The sequence below is a fragment of the Lethenteron reissneri genome, chromosome 28, assembly GCF_015708825.2.
Source record: "Lethenteron reissneri isolate LAM-NWPU_2019-01 chromosome 28, ASM1570882v1, whole genome shotgun sequence".
Classification (NCBI taxonomy): Eukaryota; Metazoa; Chordata; class Hyperoartia; order Petromyzontiformes; family Petromyzontidae; genus Lethenteron; species Lethenteron reissneri.
In genome coordinates, this window is record NC_083806.1 from 9,389,681 (window position 1) to 9,407,499 (window position 17,819).

At 43.9% G+C, this 17,819-nt stretch overlaps 1 protein-coding gene across 3 annotated transcripts in view; it reads left to right on the plus strand.

Annotated features, from left to right (window-relative positions):
* Positions 1-17,819, plus strand: part of CABP7 (calcium binding protein 7) — an 89,118-nt gene that overhangs the window by 51,080 nt on the left and 20,219 nt on the right. The window lies entirely within an intron of this gene.

Genomic DNA, 17,819 nt, shown 5'->3' on the forward strand with positions numbered 1-17,819 from the left:
ATTCTGATTCAGATTCTGATCGTGTACAGGGTCGTCCAGATCTCTTGTGACCCCAATTTAACTCTCTAAAAGGTATTTTTTTTAAAGTAAGGTTTATTTAAAACAGAAAAAAAATATGCAAAGGGAGAAAACACATTCGGGGTCAATTCATTGGGGGTCACATCGCATCTGGCTGACCCAGATGTCTTGGTGACGTCACCCCGTGGCGGTGACGTCATCGTATCGAGAATCGAGTGTTTCCTCCCCTCGCTCGCATTGACTTACGAGCTGCGTTGACAATCTCATACTGCCCCCCCTCCCCCCCCCCCCCAATTTAAACCCAGGTTTCTGGCTCAGCGTTCAGTGACCTCTAAACGACCCAGTGACCTCTACATGCATGCACACTTACGCGTTTGGTAACTGGAGTGGCCCCGTGGCCCAGAGGTCGGACAATTCTTCCGTGACACCCTGCGCCCCCCGGGGTTGTGACGCATATTTTAGCCCGGTGTCAGGATGTGGTGCCAAGCAGCCCGTGCTGGGGCCACGAGCAGCATTCTGTGCACCGGTGTGGACCAGAAGCAGTCACCATTCGACGTTTCCATGTCCACTACTGAACGCTGCCTTGCGGTACATCACTGAAACCCTCGAGTAGCACCCCCCCCCCTAACACCCCGGCTGACCGGTCTGTCACAAATCTCTCTCCCCACCCAGCCGCCGCATGTCTGCGCTGCAACTCTTCGGGAAGTCCCGGCGAATCGAGGGAAGCAGTCGCCCCCTTTTCCCATTCATCAAGACCTCAATCGCGTCCCTTCGTCATCGCTTGAAAGTCACGACAAGCCCTTTTGGACCCGTGCGCTTGAACTTCAACCCCCCGATGAAGCTTGTGGAGCTGAATGGAGTTCAAAAGAGCTCACAAATACCTTGTGAAAGGTTGTGTGGGATATATGCCGCATATATCCCACGAAAGAAACAGATATATTGCACATACGCAACGTGTATATATATAATACCTTTGCATCACGTGATAAAAGCAGCCACCCTGCAGAGCACTGAGAGGTTAATCTCTGAAGTGCGACACGGGTGCGGCAGTGACTGGATTTACGAATTCACTGTTTTTCGCTTTAAACTATTGTCATTGTAGTGCGTATTTAATGTGGCGCTGCACTCTGATGTTGTAGGAGAAATCATTTATTAAAAAGTCTATTTAATTAAGTAGAACGTGTTGTCTATATTTATTTAAAGTTGCGCATTTTGATGTGACGTCACATTTCTCACCCCCCCCCCCCCTCGTCACACATCGTCACAAATGTCTGACCCCCCCCCCTCCAGATGCCTGACGTCATTTATGGACGGCCCCTAAGGATTAAACTACGCATGTCCCATCCTACTCACGGACGAGTTAAAGCTGTATATGACCTTCATATTGTCTTGAATAAACGCATAGAGCACACCGTGAATTCGTTTAAAGTTAAAACAGTCGAGACAATCACTGTCACAATCAGGACACGACTCGAAACCCGACGTCCTTAATCACAGCGCACGGCACGGGCAGTGGTCGTGGGAGAGAAATAATAATTCGATTCTTGGAAACGGATGGTTACTCGGCTTATACAACTTCAATTGAATACGCCTCCATTCGTCTTACTTCCTCGCAACGACAACAAAAACCGACCCACCCCCCCCCCCCCCATTTGCGTACAGTTCAGTCGCCCTTGGTTCGATCTCCTGGAAAGGCAATTTGAAACAGGGGTGCAAGGTTCTAGATTTGAAGCATTCATATTCTTAGGTTTTTTCGGTAAAGTCACGTAGGTAAAAAAAGTTTAATTAATAAAAGTAAAATAAATAAAAAATAAAATATAAAAAAATCACGACGTTTCGGAGGCAACACAAGCTTTACTTGATACAGCAAGCGTGCTGTGAACGGTTTCCACCTGAAGACGGAAGCTTGTGTTGCCTCCGAAACGTCGTGATTTTTGTATTTTATTTTTTATTTTATTTTACTTTTATTAATTTAAATGTTTTACCTACGTGACATTACCGAAAAAGCATAAGAATAGGGTGCAAGGTTCTTAACCACCCCCCACCCACCCCGGTCCACCACCACTAACCAACCTCTGTCATCCCAACAGTATAAATGGGCTCAGCCACAAGTCATCAATGGGCAGGGCACGTGCATCTGGTGGGTTAAACTGTGGTTACCGTCACCTCTTCCAAGGCTGTCTGCCCGGCCAGCGTGGAAGAGTAGGCCTAAACACTTCCTCCAAATCTTGATTTGAAGCTTTCATGACTGCAGGAAGTCATACTCTTTGGTTCTTTCGGTAAAGTCACGTAGGTATAAAATAAATCACAAAGTTTCGGGCGCAACACAAGCGTCCATCATCAGGTGCGCTTGTGTGCGCTTGTGTTGCGCCCGTAACGTCGTGATTTATTTTATTTTTATACCTACGTGACTTTACCGAAAGAACCAAAGAGTATGACTTCCTCCAAAGCTTCTCGCTTCGTGGGAGGTGCGTCTGGCGGCAGTAGCATGAGCAAGCAATTGCAGGGCTGCGCCTTCATCCTTTACGCCTGCACCCCCCACTCTCACCTGTTAGTCTTCTCCATCCGTAGCTGCATCGCGAGGCTGTGCGCGTGTCTGGACGTCCAGTGTTTGGGGGGGGGGGGGGGGATGCGCAAATACAAACGACTCACTTGGAGTCCTCAGAGGAGCCGGGCAATATGTGCCAGAGGTCGCAAACGAGTTTTGATTCCTTACCCCTACCCGTACCCGGCCGCACCAGGGTCACAATCGGGTACCCGTACCCTACCCGATACCCGGCTACCCGTACCCGGCCGGGTATCGGGTAGGGTACGGGTACGATTACCCGATTGCGACCTCTGGGATGAAGCCATGTTGCAGGCGCGGGTGGGTTCATTCTAGCAACTTGAATTGTGAGAAGAGACAAGACGTTGGGAAATGAGTGACAAACGGTGACTCACCAGTGACTCACGATCTACCCGTACCCGGCCGCACCAGGGTCGCAAACGAGTACCCGTACCCACCCGGGTACGGGTAGCCGGGTATCGGGTAGGGTACGGGTATCGGGTACCCGATTGCGACCTTTGATGTGCGCTGGCATCACGCACACGTATCTCGATCACTGTCCGCACTTGCTGGGTTCGCCCAGCGAGCTGTGCGCGGCTCGGTGGAGCCTGTGTGGAAGAGAGAACCCTTGTTTAACAATGAAAAGAGCAAGGACGGCAGGTTTGTTGGGTGTTAATTAAGATGAGATTAAGATGCTGTTTGGAAGCGGTAGCCTAATCTCCCTTCTTATAAATGCTTTGTTACTTTTTGGTCCCGTGGGAATTTCGCGTAAGTCGTCGCATTTTTTGGGCTGCCTAGTTTAGGAATGTCCCTGCAGCTTAGTGGAAGAGTGGGGATCGCGGTTATCATCACACTGCGCAAAAAAAGCCAGAATCCTGAGTTCGATTCAGGCCAAATCCTAACATCCAGTGGCAAGAGATATTTGATATGGCCTTGGACACCCTCCTTCATCAACCTGCATTGACCAGAGCGGTGAAGTATGGTCATACAACCCCTGTGACCGACGCGACCACGACGAGCCCTTCACACGTTAACATAACAATTTTAAATCAATGTAATTAAGAATTTCAATTTATTGCACACACAAAACCATAAGCTTTTGTATCGAATAGCTGGAGAGTGCACATGTACGTGTGGACATTTAATAGGTGCTCACTAACAGCACTTGCTCCATGAGTTCGTTAAGGCCCCACGGGGGATCTTTGTCTCTGTGAACTTTTAGTAATGACGCTGACTCGATGCTTGCTATGGGCCAAATGGCTTTGAAATAGCGCTCAGTATTATGCTGCAAATGTGAGTTTGTTATACCAGACTGTATTTTTTTCATTGGATATATATACTTGGCAACTATTATTTTCTCTGGTTTATGCATTGAAATAAAGTAGTCCGTTGACATAGGCACGCGTAACAATACGCCTTTAATTGGAAAGAGGCGTATAGCAACACGAAACAGCCATAGTTTACGCTTCACACTTTACACTTTATTTTTTCCCCAAATTATATTGCATGCATACACGCACGCGCGCGCGCGCGTAAAATATATTATTGAAATGTTGGTGCACAGTTATGCATTAATGCTGCAAATACAAGAGCTGCACTTTCTGAAGTATTGTAATTTGGCCTGAAAAATGTGCTACGCTTCATAGATGCTAGCAGTGTGATAAATTATAAACTTAAAGAGCTAAGAAGAAGCCCATTTTTTCCAAGTGCCTACGAATAATATTCTATTGCTGAAAAAAAATGGCCAATATTTTTATAGATTACGTTTTTGTCGACAGCTTGGCACGAAATTGCCATTTTCCACAGATGTCTTTTGCGTCCATACCAAGGCTCAGAACCAGCACCACTGAGGCTCTGTGGCCTTCTCATCATTTAACAACTCCTCTCTCTCTCTCCCCTCGGAGATTTTGGTGATCGTCACAATGTCAGGGTCACAGTTCTCTGTCCATTTCCTGTAGTCCGTTTCACGTCGTTCAGTCGTCTTATTTTTTTGTTGCATTAGCCTTAAAAGTGTAACATTTTTTTATTTGAAGCTTTCGTGACTGCAGGAATCCATCCTCTTTGGTTCTTTCGGTAAAGTTACGTAGGTAGAAAAATAATACATCACGACGTTTCGAACGCAACACAAGCAATCGTCATCAGGTGAGACAACCACAGCAAGAAAAAACTGTATTTTAAGAAGAAAAATTTACATGTATTTTTATATGTATTTGAAGAACAATATTACTTGCATAGAAGGACTGTTCGATCGATGTACTATTAAGAGCATACAAATTTAATCGATTAATTATTACATGATGAGGCCCTCAAAGAAGCACATTTTGCACGTTATAATTAGTCCAGTAACGTCACCAACGGTCGTCCAACCACCCGGTTAGCGCACCGAGCAATCGCTTTTACGTGTCTGCAGAAAACACATTCCTGCGGAGGGAGCTGGTAGGAACGTTGGGGTGCTCGGTCAATGGCCAGGGTCAACGGCGGCGTGGTGTATTCCGCAAATATGCCCGACTGTGAGGGCGGGCACAAGCCGGCGTGAGTAGGTTAAACGTTGAGTTTTATAAGGGCACCACGGGGTGACCAGCCCCTCCCCACCCAGCCCCACCCCTCCCACCCCCCACCAAGCCCTTTTCTACCCAGTCCCTCCCCACCCAGCCCCTCCCCACCCTCCCCTCCCCACCCAGCCCCTCCCTCCCCACCCAGCCCCTCCCTGCACGACGGACGGACGGACACAATAATCCCCTGTGAGCTGGTGGGACCAGTGGGTTCCTACCAGTATAAAGAGTACTGCACTGGGGCTATGATTGCAACTTAAAGAAAGCCCAGTGAAAGCATTGTTCCTTGTTGGACGCTAAAACGACGTTCTGCTCGATCTTCATCGGGGAATTCACAGCCGGGAAATGCGACTTGCACCGATAACCAGCGTTAGAAAAATATGAAAACGCAAATCTGTTCGTCACAGATTCTTCTCACGTGTTTGCCTTGCATCTGCCAGTGCAAGTTAAAAAAACACTTATCTGCATAAATTTCGATTTAAAGCTTTCGTGACTGCAGGGATTCATCTTCTTGGTTCTTTCGGTAAAATCTTAATTTTGGAGCTTTCGTGACTGCAGGAATTATTCTTTGTTTTTTTCGGTAAAGTCACGTATAAAAATAAAATCATAAATTAAATAATAGCATACGACGTTTCGATTGCAACACAAGCAATCATCATCAGGTATAATGAAATAGCGACATAGAATATAACCAGAAAACTATAGACAGACATATAAGCAGACAGATATCACCAAGATACATAGAGAGAGCAACCCAGGTACAGAGAGAGGTGATCGTCTCTGTGGGGTGGCCTTAAATAGACAGAGGGGGGCGGAGGCAGAGAGAGGGAGGGGGTAGGGAAAACATTTACATGTCAATGAATACGAAGGGAGGGGAGTAAGGTAAGCAGGCTTAGAGGGAGACAGAACACACTAAATTAAATAACCTAGCAAAGTATCGAAATGTTATGTAAAACGACACAGAGAGTCGGTCTTTCTTTGGAATTTTCACACTTAAATTCTAACTTAGCAATCTTTGAAATACGTAATCGACCAGGCAATGCGTTAATTGTGTGTTGACCGACTCTCTGTGTCGTTTTACATAACATTTCGATACTTTGCTAGGTTATTTAATTTAGTGTGTTCTGTCTCCCTCTAAGCCTGCTTACCTTACTCCCCTCCCTTCGTACTCATTGACATGTAAATGTTTTCCCTACCCCCTCCCTCTCTCTGCCTCCGCCCCCCTCTGTCTATTTAAGGCCACCCCACAGAGACGATCACCTCTCTCTGTACCTGGGTTGCTCTCTCTATGTATCTTGGTGATATCTGTCTGCTTATATGTCTGTCTATAGTTTTCTGGTTATATTCTATGTCGCTATTTCATTATACCTGATGATGATTGCTTGTGTTGCAATCGAAACGTCGTATGCTATTATTTAATTTATTATTTTATTTTTATACGTGACTTTACCGAAAAAAACAAAGAATCTTTCGGTAAAGTCACGTAGAAGGGAAGTAATAAAATAATAAAAATAAAACATAATAAAATAATTCTCACGACGTCGCCTCGGCAGACCTGGTTTCACCTGAGGACGGCTGCTTGCGTTGTGGCCGAAACGTCGTGAGAATTATTTTATTATGTTTTATTTTTATTATTTTATTACTTCCCTTCTACGTGACTTTACCGAAAGAACCAAGAAGACTTATCTGCAGTTTGCAAATGTGAGCAGAGGTAACCACTGCAAAGTAGAATACGCTGCGTGACAGAGAGCCATTCCGACTTCGCGACGAACGACACCATGTGACCTACTTGACTCTTAAAGTCGTAAAAATAATGTTTAGGTGTAAAAAAAAAACCCCGAAGTTTTCAATGCACACACTTTTATATGCACACTAAAGTACAACATAAATTATTTTTTACCCCAGAATTAATCGCATTTGATGTGCTCAATAAAAGTGGGTGGCTTCCTTTCGATATGTTTCATTTTCTTTATGCAAGGCACCCACTTTATACGCAGCACACATCAAACGTGATTTATTCTGGGGTCAAAACGAATCTAGTTTATACTTTTCAGCAGTGGCGGCTGGTGATATTTATTTTTGGGGGGGCGCATTTTTTTTATTTTATTGAGGGGGGCAAATAAATATAAAGCAGTACCAAAAACCATTTTGACTACTTGAATATAAATTTTGATGATCTTTATTTACATTTCAGACCAAAAGAAGTACCAAAAAGCATGTTTCCTACTTGAACATAAATGTTTCTCTTTTATATACATTTCAGACCAAAGTACCAAAAAGCATGTTTCCTACTTGAACATAAATGTTTCTCTTTTATATACATTTCAGACCAAAGTACCAAAAAGCATGTTTCCTACTTGAACATAAAAACGTTAGTTTCATGCTATTATCAATATGGCTGCGGCTACTTTCATGACGTTTGCATTTGTCAGAGAGATGTTTGAGGTCTCTTACCCCCGTCGTTGTCCACAAAACTTCAGTGCCGACACTTTGAAATAAAAGACAGGGAAAACAAAAAAGAGAATTGCTAACATCACATCCAGCCAGCCACCTCCGTTTCTCATAACAAGCGCGGGTGAAGCTTCGTGTGTAGCTTCGTCCTCTGTCACTGGCCTGCTGCTGGATTTGTTAATCGGGTTGGTCCGGTCCGAGATCCTTTATCTTTTTTATTTCTTCCAGCGAAAGCCTTGTGAAAGGGTTTTTTTGTAAATAAATTACAGAATTTGGATGAACTGCTGCCATTGTTTACACAAAAAATTTGATCAGCCTAGCAAGTGTCAAAGTGGTGTCGCCTTCGCACTCGCAGTAGTGGCCTACAGCGTAAATTTGAATGACAGGTGACGAGAACCAATCAGATTGGATAAAATAACATGTATCCAATTCTGATTGGCCAGGGACGCAACGACTTGCGCCCCGAGGAGAATCTTTAAGAAACCAATTAGAGACCAGCTTCAGGTCACATGCTGTCCGAAAATGTAAAGTCTCACATAGACATCCATTTGTCCGGCGCCCCGCATGAAACACATTGAAAAACATAGAAAATAGTTGACCGATTAAAGCCAGTTTTTATTAAATGCTGATGCTTTTCTTATTACCAGCCGGCACATCGAATGAAAAAAATATTTTATTTATGTATTTTTATATAAATTTTGCATATGTATATTTCTTGAATATTGGTGGGGGCGGCGCCCCTGCGCCCTCTATTGACGAGCCGCCACTGCTTTTCAGTGCAAGTAAAAGTGCGCGCATTCAAAACTTGTATCGTTTTTTTTAAAACCTATTTCGGCTCTAAAACAAGATCCGTGCAGATATTTCTAATCCTGAAATAATTCGCACATCCGGCCGCGATGCGATAAACGCGAGTGCAATTATTTGCTAACTGTAAATGGCATGAATTTAAAGGAGGCAGATCGTAAATCGGCGTTCGTTTTGTTCCGTTTCTGGGTGGTCTACAACACTCCTCGGGGGGGGGGGTCCCTTTTCCAACTCTTGTTGTCAACGATTTTGATTTGTACGCACGTTGCACTTCTTTCACACCGTACGTAGCCAACTGTGCTAATCGGAGGTGCGGTGGCAAAGGACATCGAAGCGATGTCCTGGACCGGTTCGGATCATGATTGTCACTGGTGTTGACCATGAGCGGGAATCGAACTCGGGTCCCTGCGTGTGTGTGTATATACACAACAACCGCCATTCGTCACGAAGTGGCGGTGACATCACCACGGGGCTTGTGCCAGGCTGTGTTCACTTTAAAGCCACGTGAAGTGTCGAACGCCCGCCGGTAGGAGGTCACGGGTCAGACCCAGCAGGTGCCACGGGTCGACTGGCTGAGATGAATGGCCGATGCGCCACCTGTGCCCCCTACTGTGCCAACGTGCTCCGCTCGTTGTGAGCGTCGCTCACTCTGTTGTTGCTGGAGGGCGACTGCCTCCGTCTGCCCGGTAGCAGCAGCAGCAGCGTCCTTCACGAGCCTCCTTCCACATAGCGTGCGTATAACTCAGACGCGTACACATTCACCGCTCCCCACACATCCGCTGTGGGTGCATTAGCTGACGACGGAGCCGTTCACTTGTAGGATAGCTGTGTCTGGTGTGCGATGTGTTCTCAGCGGCCTCGGTTCAAATACCTGCGTGCATGGATTCACGACACAAGTTAGGAGTTGAGGGTTAAAATTTTGCTTTGAAAGCTCCCCATTCTCTCAAGTGTCTCTGGGTGGCTGGAAAATTCGCCAATCTGCTCTGGAAGAAAATGTCGTACGGAATGAATGTAAGGCGATGCATGTAATAAGTGTAAGGTCATCTTAATCTTGGTGCTTTCGGTAAAAGTCACGTAGAAGGGAAATAATAAAAGAATAGAAATAAAACATAATAAAATGAAAATTAATTCTAGATTTGAAGCTTTCGTGACTGCAATGATTCATATTCTTAGGTTTTTTCGGTAAAGTCACGTAGGTAAAAACATAAAAAAGTAAAATAAAATAAAAATCACGACGTTTCGGAGGCAACACAAGCTTCCGTCTTCAGGTGGTACCGTCACAGCCACGACAGCTGTATCAAGTAAATGAGAGATTGCAGGAGCTACCACTCCGTTTATATAATGGTTGGAGAAAATTCTCACGACGTTTCGGCCACAACACAAGCAGCCGTCCTCAGGTGAAGAAACAGAGCTCTCGGAAAGACAGCGTCCCAATGAACACCGCCAAGCTTGGCAGCGTATATTTAAGCTGGGTGGGAGGAGGACAGCGCCTTGACAAAGGAGTTTACATATCAACACCGGAATTAAGCATATTGATGGAAAATGCAGATATGGGATTAGTCACTCCTTGTGGAATGTGTAGGTGGTGGGGGGGGGGGGTCTCAAAGTCATATTATGCTCGTGTATTATGTAGGATTAGCAGTATTTTTTAAAGAAAGAACCAAGAAGATGAATCCCTGCAGTCACGAAAGCTTTAAATCGAAATGTAAGGTCATCTTCTGTGTGGGTTTTAAACTCCTTTATATTAGGTTCGCTTGCTTGCTTAGGACCGTGCAAATCTTTCGGTCGTTTTTCAACCCACTTCCCGTGATCCAATCGAGCTGACATTTTGACTCGTTGTGCGTGACAATGCATTTTCGTGAAAAAAAAATTCCAAAATTTTACACTGTTTAGGGAATTTTTTTAAAATATTTAATTACCAATTGTTTAATGCTGCCAGACAATCATCTGACCCATAGGTGGCAGCCATCTCAAGCCAGAGGACGAGAGGACTCTAGCCGCCCCGATGCCACGCATATAAAGGATTTATAGTGAAAAACTTTGTTTTTACGGGTTTACTTGTTTTTGTCCTGCCCCAGGTGTGTATCGTAATCAATCGCGTGTAACTTTACATTACGAGAAACATCTTTATACAGTCCATATACTTTAAACACATCGGCATCATCAGATACACAGACTCATAAAAGAGCAAGAAAGTATATATATATATCAGACTGAGGTTAGGGCTATGGCCCGCTTTCGTGTATGTGAGGGATATTTAAGGTGCACACAAACTTGTTTTTACTATTTTCTTTAATTTTCAGTGGGTAACTTTTAAAGGCGCACTTGTATGATGAGTATGTACAGATGGAGTTGTTAACATAAGCCATATGCTGGATCGACAAAAAAAACATTTGAGCGCCATATTTTGCAAACGTGTTTGACTGCCCTTCATCGCCATATACATTCATTAAATAAAAAAATTTAACTGCCATAAAGCAAAAAAAAGTTGATTACATTCAACAAGATAAGATATAACTATTCTACTGGTCTATTGCTCAACCAATAATCAATGTGCCCCAAAAGCAATTATTCTGGTTATGACCTCGCAGAGTCTCTGTAGCGAGGTCTATTCATCATGTTCAATAAATGCTCCTGAGTCTGGTGATGTGATTGCCAGCAGCTTTCCAGCAACACGGTGAACTGGCAACCTTTGCCATCCATGTTACTGGCTTGTAAAACAAATAGTTTAGGCGAGAATATTACTACATTTACGAACCAATTTCATCGTCGGCTATCATCGATCCACGGCTGGATGAAAGCCTGCCTTCGTTGTCACCATCTCTCACGAGTTTGTGATGTAACGATCAATCTTAATCTAAGTTGCCTTAATCTAAGTTGTCTTGTGGTTGTTGTTGTTGTTTGACTTGCATCCCACTGGGATTTTTGCACACATCGTTGGTGTACGGTGCTTTTTCTGCAATATTTTGCTGTCTTTTCTTGGATTTTTTGTTTGCACATAGTAACTTTAAGATGTTTTCTTGTTCATGTTATGTTTTTTTTTTTGTTCCGGTTGCACCCGATTCAAGAGCCGAATGGCTCACAGGATTATACCTAATAAATGAACTTGAACTTGAACAATCCAGCATCTTTACACGAGCTGATTTCAGCTCTCCATCGCCTTCTCGGTGGATGCCCTCTCAGATGTGTTCCATTCCTTGGCTCTGTCCATCTCGCCATCGGCATGCATTCCTCCTAGTCACGTGTCCTTCCCAAACCCACTTACTTTAACACAGCTACAATTATTTCTAGATTTGAAGCTTTCGTGACTGCAAGGATTCATACTCTTAGTTTTTTCGGTAAAGTCACGTAGGTAAAAATATGAAATTAAAATTAACACAAATAAAATAATAAAACATTTCGGAGGCAACACAAGTCTCCGTCATCAGGTGGGACCGTCACAGCCAGATTTGCTGTATCAAGTAGCTACAATTATGCTTATAACCTGCGTATGAACTCCAATCCACGTGTCCCCTATTCCTGCCTCGCAATTCTTAGCATGCACCATCCCCATGCTCCGTTGCACACTTTCGCTCTTGCTCCATCTTTTATGAACGACCGTTTTGCTGAGCCACGCCGCGGGCAGAGGTCGCAAACGGGTTTTGATTTCTTACCCGTGCCCGTACCCGGCCGCACCAGGGTCGCAAACGGGTACCCGTACCCGGTAGCCGGGTATCGGGTAGGGAACGGGTATCGGGTACCCGGTTGCGACCTTCGCGCCACGGGCAACGATTCCACGTTGCCTTTTCGAGGCACGTGTGTGTCGCTTTTTTTAAAGTCCAGTTTAAAAAAAAAGAATGCACTCCATCCTGCTCTTGCCTGCTTGTTTACTTTTAGCCCCCCCCCCTCCCGAAACGTTCCATTCATTGGCTACCACATTCTGATAAGCCCCCCCCCCCCTATCCTCCCCCCTCAACTTGTATTTAAGGGCTTGCATCTTGAATCCCTGCCTCACTTGATGCAGCAAATCTGGCTGTGACGGTCCCACCTGATGACGGAGACTTGTGTTGCCTCCGAAACGTCGTGATTTTTATTTTATTTTTATTAATTTTAATTTCATTTTTTACCTACGTGACTTTACCGAAATAACTAAGAGTATGTTTACTTCGGTTTTTTTCATTTTGGCCAATCCTCAGCAGCTGTGCCACATCTGACAGATGCCTCTCGTTACGGAGAAAAATGTGTTGTACCATGACCTTTGTTTTTCTCAGTTTGTATCCTCTGAGCCTATTTTTTTTCTTATCCTTCTAAGCATATCCTGCGGTTAGTTTTCACTCGACGTTATAAATTAATAAGACGTCAGCAAGTGCGATATGGTTCTCATCAACGTTTTCTCTATTAAAATGCAGGCCTTTGTTTCCGCAATCCAATGTTGGGAAAATATCTACCGATAGTTTACGAGCTGAATTCTTGAAGCTCACTTTAATCTCTGTAACTAAATGTATCTAATTATTTTTCGATTTAAAGCTTTCGTGACTGCAGGGATTCATCTTCTTGGTTCTTTCGGTAAAGTCACGTAGAAGGGAAATAATAAAATAATAAAAATAAAACATTTCAGACGCTGTCTTCCCGACAGACCTGTTCTTCACCTGAGCACGGCTGCTTGCGTTGTGGCCGAAACGTCGTGAGAATTATTTTATTATGTTTTATTTTTATTGTTTAATTATTTCCCTTCTACGTGACTTTACCGACATAACCAAGAAGATGTATTTATTTACTTAGCGAATTCCATTTCACGTGAATTCCCACAGTCAAAACACCAGATACATTTGACTGGCCGAATCATCACGATCCCAGGCCGACACGTGACTATAGTCACACTGAGAATCAATTAACACGTTTCATTTGTAACAGATGCTGATTGCTTGAGCACGATCATTTATCAAGTGACGAGGCACAGCGCTTGTGCGCACTTATACAGCCATGTTAAAATAACCTAATATCACATTAACATCAAACGACAAAGATTAATTCATACAGTGAGACAATCGTTTCACGTTAGTGACGTGTGCTTATATAATCTATCGATGGTGTATTATTAGACGCTTGTAATTTTCAATATATCTCTTTCTCTATGTGAACCGTGTCCTTTCAAGAACTTTACATTTCATATTCCCAGTGGTAGCCAATCGGTCGAATTGCCTATCTAATTTGGCCTTTTTGACTATAATTCTTCTTATGTAACTTTTTTTTGTACCTTCAAGGCATAATAAATTTATGTTAATAATTGTGTCTGCCCATAAACTTTTTAACATCCTTCTTTTAAAAAATACACGCATCTTTTGCTTCTGGTTTGCTTTACAGCGCGTTCATAATTGTCCAGCTATGGCATCCATGAAGGAAAACAGACCTGCAGCATGTAGTAGCACTGCAGTACTCCAATTCTCGTTGTGTGTAAACTATTTTATATTTTAAACACAGATCGCATTTTTTGAAAACTATCTGTGAGTAGCATGTTATCTCACGCTACCTAAATTGTTAAAATGCTTCACCTGCTTCAAGTGAGTGTCACTGACATGTCGCTCATGACGGAGACTTGTGTTGCCTCCGAAACGTCGTGATTTATTATTTTATTTCTATTATTCTCTCTATTATTTTATTATTTATTTTACCTACGTGACTTTACCGGAAAAAAACTAAGAGTATGAATCCTTGCAGTCACGAAAGCTTCAAATCTAGAATGTAGCTCACATCCAGGAATTATTTTTTTCTTTGATGATGGCTGTTGTCTGCTTCATTATGCATTTATTGTACGTATGTGTGTTGAACTTCTTTCGCGCTGTACGTAACCAACCGTGCTAATCAGAGGTTGCGTCGGTCCGAGATCAAAATTAACTCCCACCATCATTAATTCTACAAATTATTGAAATATATACACGTACTTTTATATATATACATGATGATGCACTCGTACTGAAATTTCAAGAGTTACGTCTGGGCGGCAACTGCCGTTGGGCAACGCACAATTTGGCGCTCAAGAGGATTTCATTTTCTTGGTTCTTTCGGTAAAGTCACGTAGAAGGAAAATAATAAAATAATAAAAATAAAACATAATTAAATAATTCTCACGACGTTTCGGCCACAACGCAAGCAGCCGTCTGCAGGTGGAGAACAGGTCTGTCAAGTAGACAGAGTCTGAAACGTCGTGAGAATTATTTTATTATGTTTTATTTTTATTATTTTATTATTTTCATTCTACGTGACTTCACCGAAATAACCAAGACGATGAATCCCTGCAGTCACGAAAGCTGTAAATCGAAAGGATTTCATTCCATAAAAAATAAATAACCAACACCGTTGCGTCATTGCGATTGGCTACTCGTGTCACAGGGGAGCATCATGGCCAAGGCTGGATGATTATGGACCGGGCCAGTGGGGCCTGTGACCCGGGGCCTCGGACTGCCAGGGGGCCTCCAAGCCTCAGACTCTGCCTTCTCGACAGACCTGTCTGAATGACTCTGTCTTTTAGACTCTGTCTTCTCTGACTCTGCCTTTCAGACTCTGTCTTCTCGACAGACCTGTCTGAATGACTCTGTCTTTCAGACTCTGTCTTCTCTGACTCTGTCTTTCAGACTCTGTCTTCTCGACAGACCTGTCTGAATGACTCTGTCTTTCAGACTCTGTCTTCTCTGACTCTGCCTTTCAGACTCTGTCTTCTCGACAGACCTGTCTGAATGACTCTGTCTTTCAGACTCTGTCTTCTCTGACTCTGTCTTTCAGACTCTGCCTTCTCGACAGACCTGTCTGAATGACTCTGTCTTTCAGACTCTGTCTTCTCTGACTGTCTTTCAGACTCTGTCTTCTCGACAGACCTGTCTGAATGACTCTGTCTTTCAGACTCTGTCTTCTCTGACTCTGCCTTTCAGACTCTGTCTTCTCGACAGACCTGTCTGAATGACTCTGTCTTTCAGACTCTGTCTTCTCTGACTCTGTCTTTCAGACTCTGTCTTCTCGACAGACCTGTCTGAATGACTCTGTCTTTCAGACTCTGTCTTCTCTGACTCTGTCTTTCAAACTCTGTCTTCTCGACAGACCTGTCTGAATGACTCTGTCTTTCAGACTCTGTCTTCTCTGACTCTGTCTTTCAGACTCTGTCTTCTCGACAGACCTGTCTGAATGACTCTGTCTTTCAGACTCTGTCTTCTCTGACTCTGTCTTTCAAACTCTGTCTTCTCGACAGACCTGTCTGAATGACTCTGTCTTTCAGACTCTGTCTTCTCTGACTCTGTCTTTCAGACTCTGTTTTCTCGACAGACCTGTCTGAATGACTCTGTCTTTCAGACTCTGTCTTCTCTGACTCTGTCTTTCAAACTCTGTCTTCTCGACAGACCTGTCTGAATGACTCTGTCTTTCAGACTCTGTCTTCTCTGACTCTGTCTTTCAGACTCTGTCTTCTCGACAGACCTGTCTGAATGACTCTGTCTTTCAGACTCTGTCTTCTCTGACTCTGCCTTTCATACTCTGTCTTCTCGACAGACCTGTCTGAATTACTCTGTCTTTCAGACTCTTGTCTTCTCGACAGACCTGTTCTCCACCTGAGGACGGCTGCTTGCGTTGTGGCCGAAACGTCGTGAGAATTATTTTATTATGTTTTATTTTTATTATATTATTACTTCCATTCTACGTGACTCTACTGAAAGAACCAAGAAGGTTGATTTGCAGCTCTATCAAACATTTTTTATTCCCACTGAGGCTGGCGTAGCGATCGCGATTGCTGAACTACACTGATTTTGATGGGTAAAATGGGCTTTTGAAGGGAGACCTGAAAGAAATCATTTCTGTTTTATCCTCTGGGGTTGTTCCCTTGCGGCAATATGACTATAACCTGTCAAGTGAAAACGCACGAGTGTCGTGCCTTCACTCCGGAGACGTGATACTGATGGTGCTAATTTGGACAATAATCGGTGGTGATAACATTAAAAGAGATGCAATTTTGCTGGTATAGACTCATTACAGTCACGGGATGAGCTGTGGAATGTGAATGCTGGATTTAAGGGTGCGAATACGCAGACCCGCACGGTGACATGTCGTCTTTAAATGCATTCGTTTTGAAATATTGAACATTTGTTTGAATTTTCATTGAACATTGATGGCGGGTTCCTCCCCCCCCCTCCTCAAGCCTGTGAATGATTCCAAATCGTTCCATGAACACGTGGATTATTTTAAACCGATTGAGATGTGTGTGGTGTAGGTGTGTGTGTGTGTTAAGTTGACACAGTTGGCACAGTAGGGGGCACACAGTGATGCCTCGGCCAGTCATCTCAGTCAGTCGACCCATGAGCACCTGGGTTTGCACCGTGACCTTCTGCCGGCGGGCGTTCAACACTTCACGTGGCCTTAACGTGCACCTAGCCTGGCACAAGTGCCGTGGTGACGTCACCGCCACTTAGTGGCGAATGGCGGTTGTTATTGTTGTTGTGTTTATACTTGAACCTTATGGCGGGACCCCGGAATCCCATAAGCCCCCGGCGCTCGCATAAACATTACATTAAATTTTGACTTTAAACTTTCGTGACTGCAGGAATTCATATTCTTTGGTTCTTGCGTTGTGGCCGAAACGTCGTGAGAATTATTTTATTATGTTTTATTTTTATTATTTTATTATTTCCCTTCTACGTGACTTTACCGAAATAACCAGGAAGATAATCCCAAATGTCCTGTCGCAGGCAGCTTTGCTTTAAATCCTTAGTGTGACCCTTGCATTGCCCTAAGGGGGTGAAACAAGTTGTAACCAGCAGCGGGGTTTGATATTTTCAGCCTAACCACCGACGAATGCACAATAAATTAATCCCATATTGACGTGAACACTTCATTACACCAGCTCCAGGATTAGAAGAACAAAAACAAACAGAATAACTTGTTTTTTCTTCAGCCAAAGTGCATTTAATTTAATATGGGGGTCACGTGTATTTACAAAATATTAAATCAGCGTGAGTCGGCTAAAGAAATGTATCAACATAATGAACAGGAACAGGGCTGGTCTGCCTGTCCGCTGCTTCCTGTTGAGGTGCGTTAGTATAACTCCCCCTCATTCATGTGCAGCGGCACAGATTTCATTCCTGGGTAGCTGCACAGATTTCATTCCTGGCCAGCTGCACAGATTTTATTCATGGGACTGAAAAATCTCAAGCAGAGTTGGTTGACAACGTGAAGTGACCAGTTAGCGCGATTTATGAAATAGCCAAAGTTAATTGAAAATGACAGGAGAGAAGAAAACAAATAATCATCACAAATCTGCCAAGTAAAATAATGTAGCGGCCATCGCGCCAATGGTTCTTGTGAATGTGTTGTAGAGGTCGCAACCGGGTACCCGATACCCGTAGCCTACCCGATACCCGGCTACCCGTACCCGGCCAGGTACGGGTACCCGTTTGCGACCCTGGTGCGGCCGGGTACGGGTACGGGTAGGC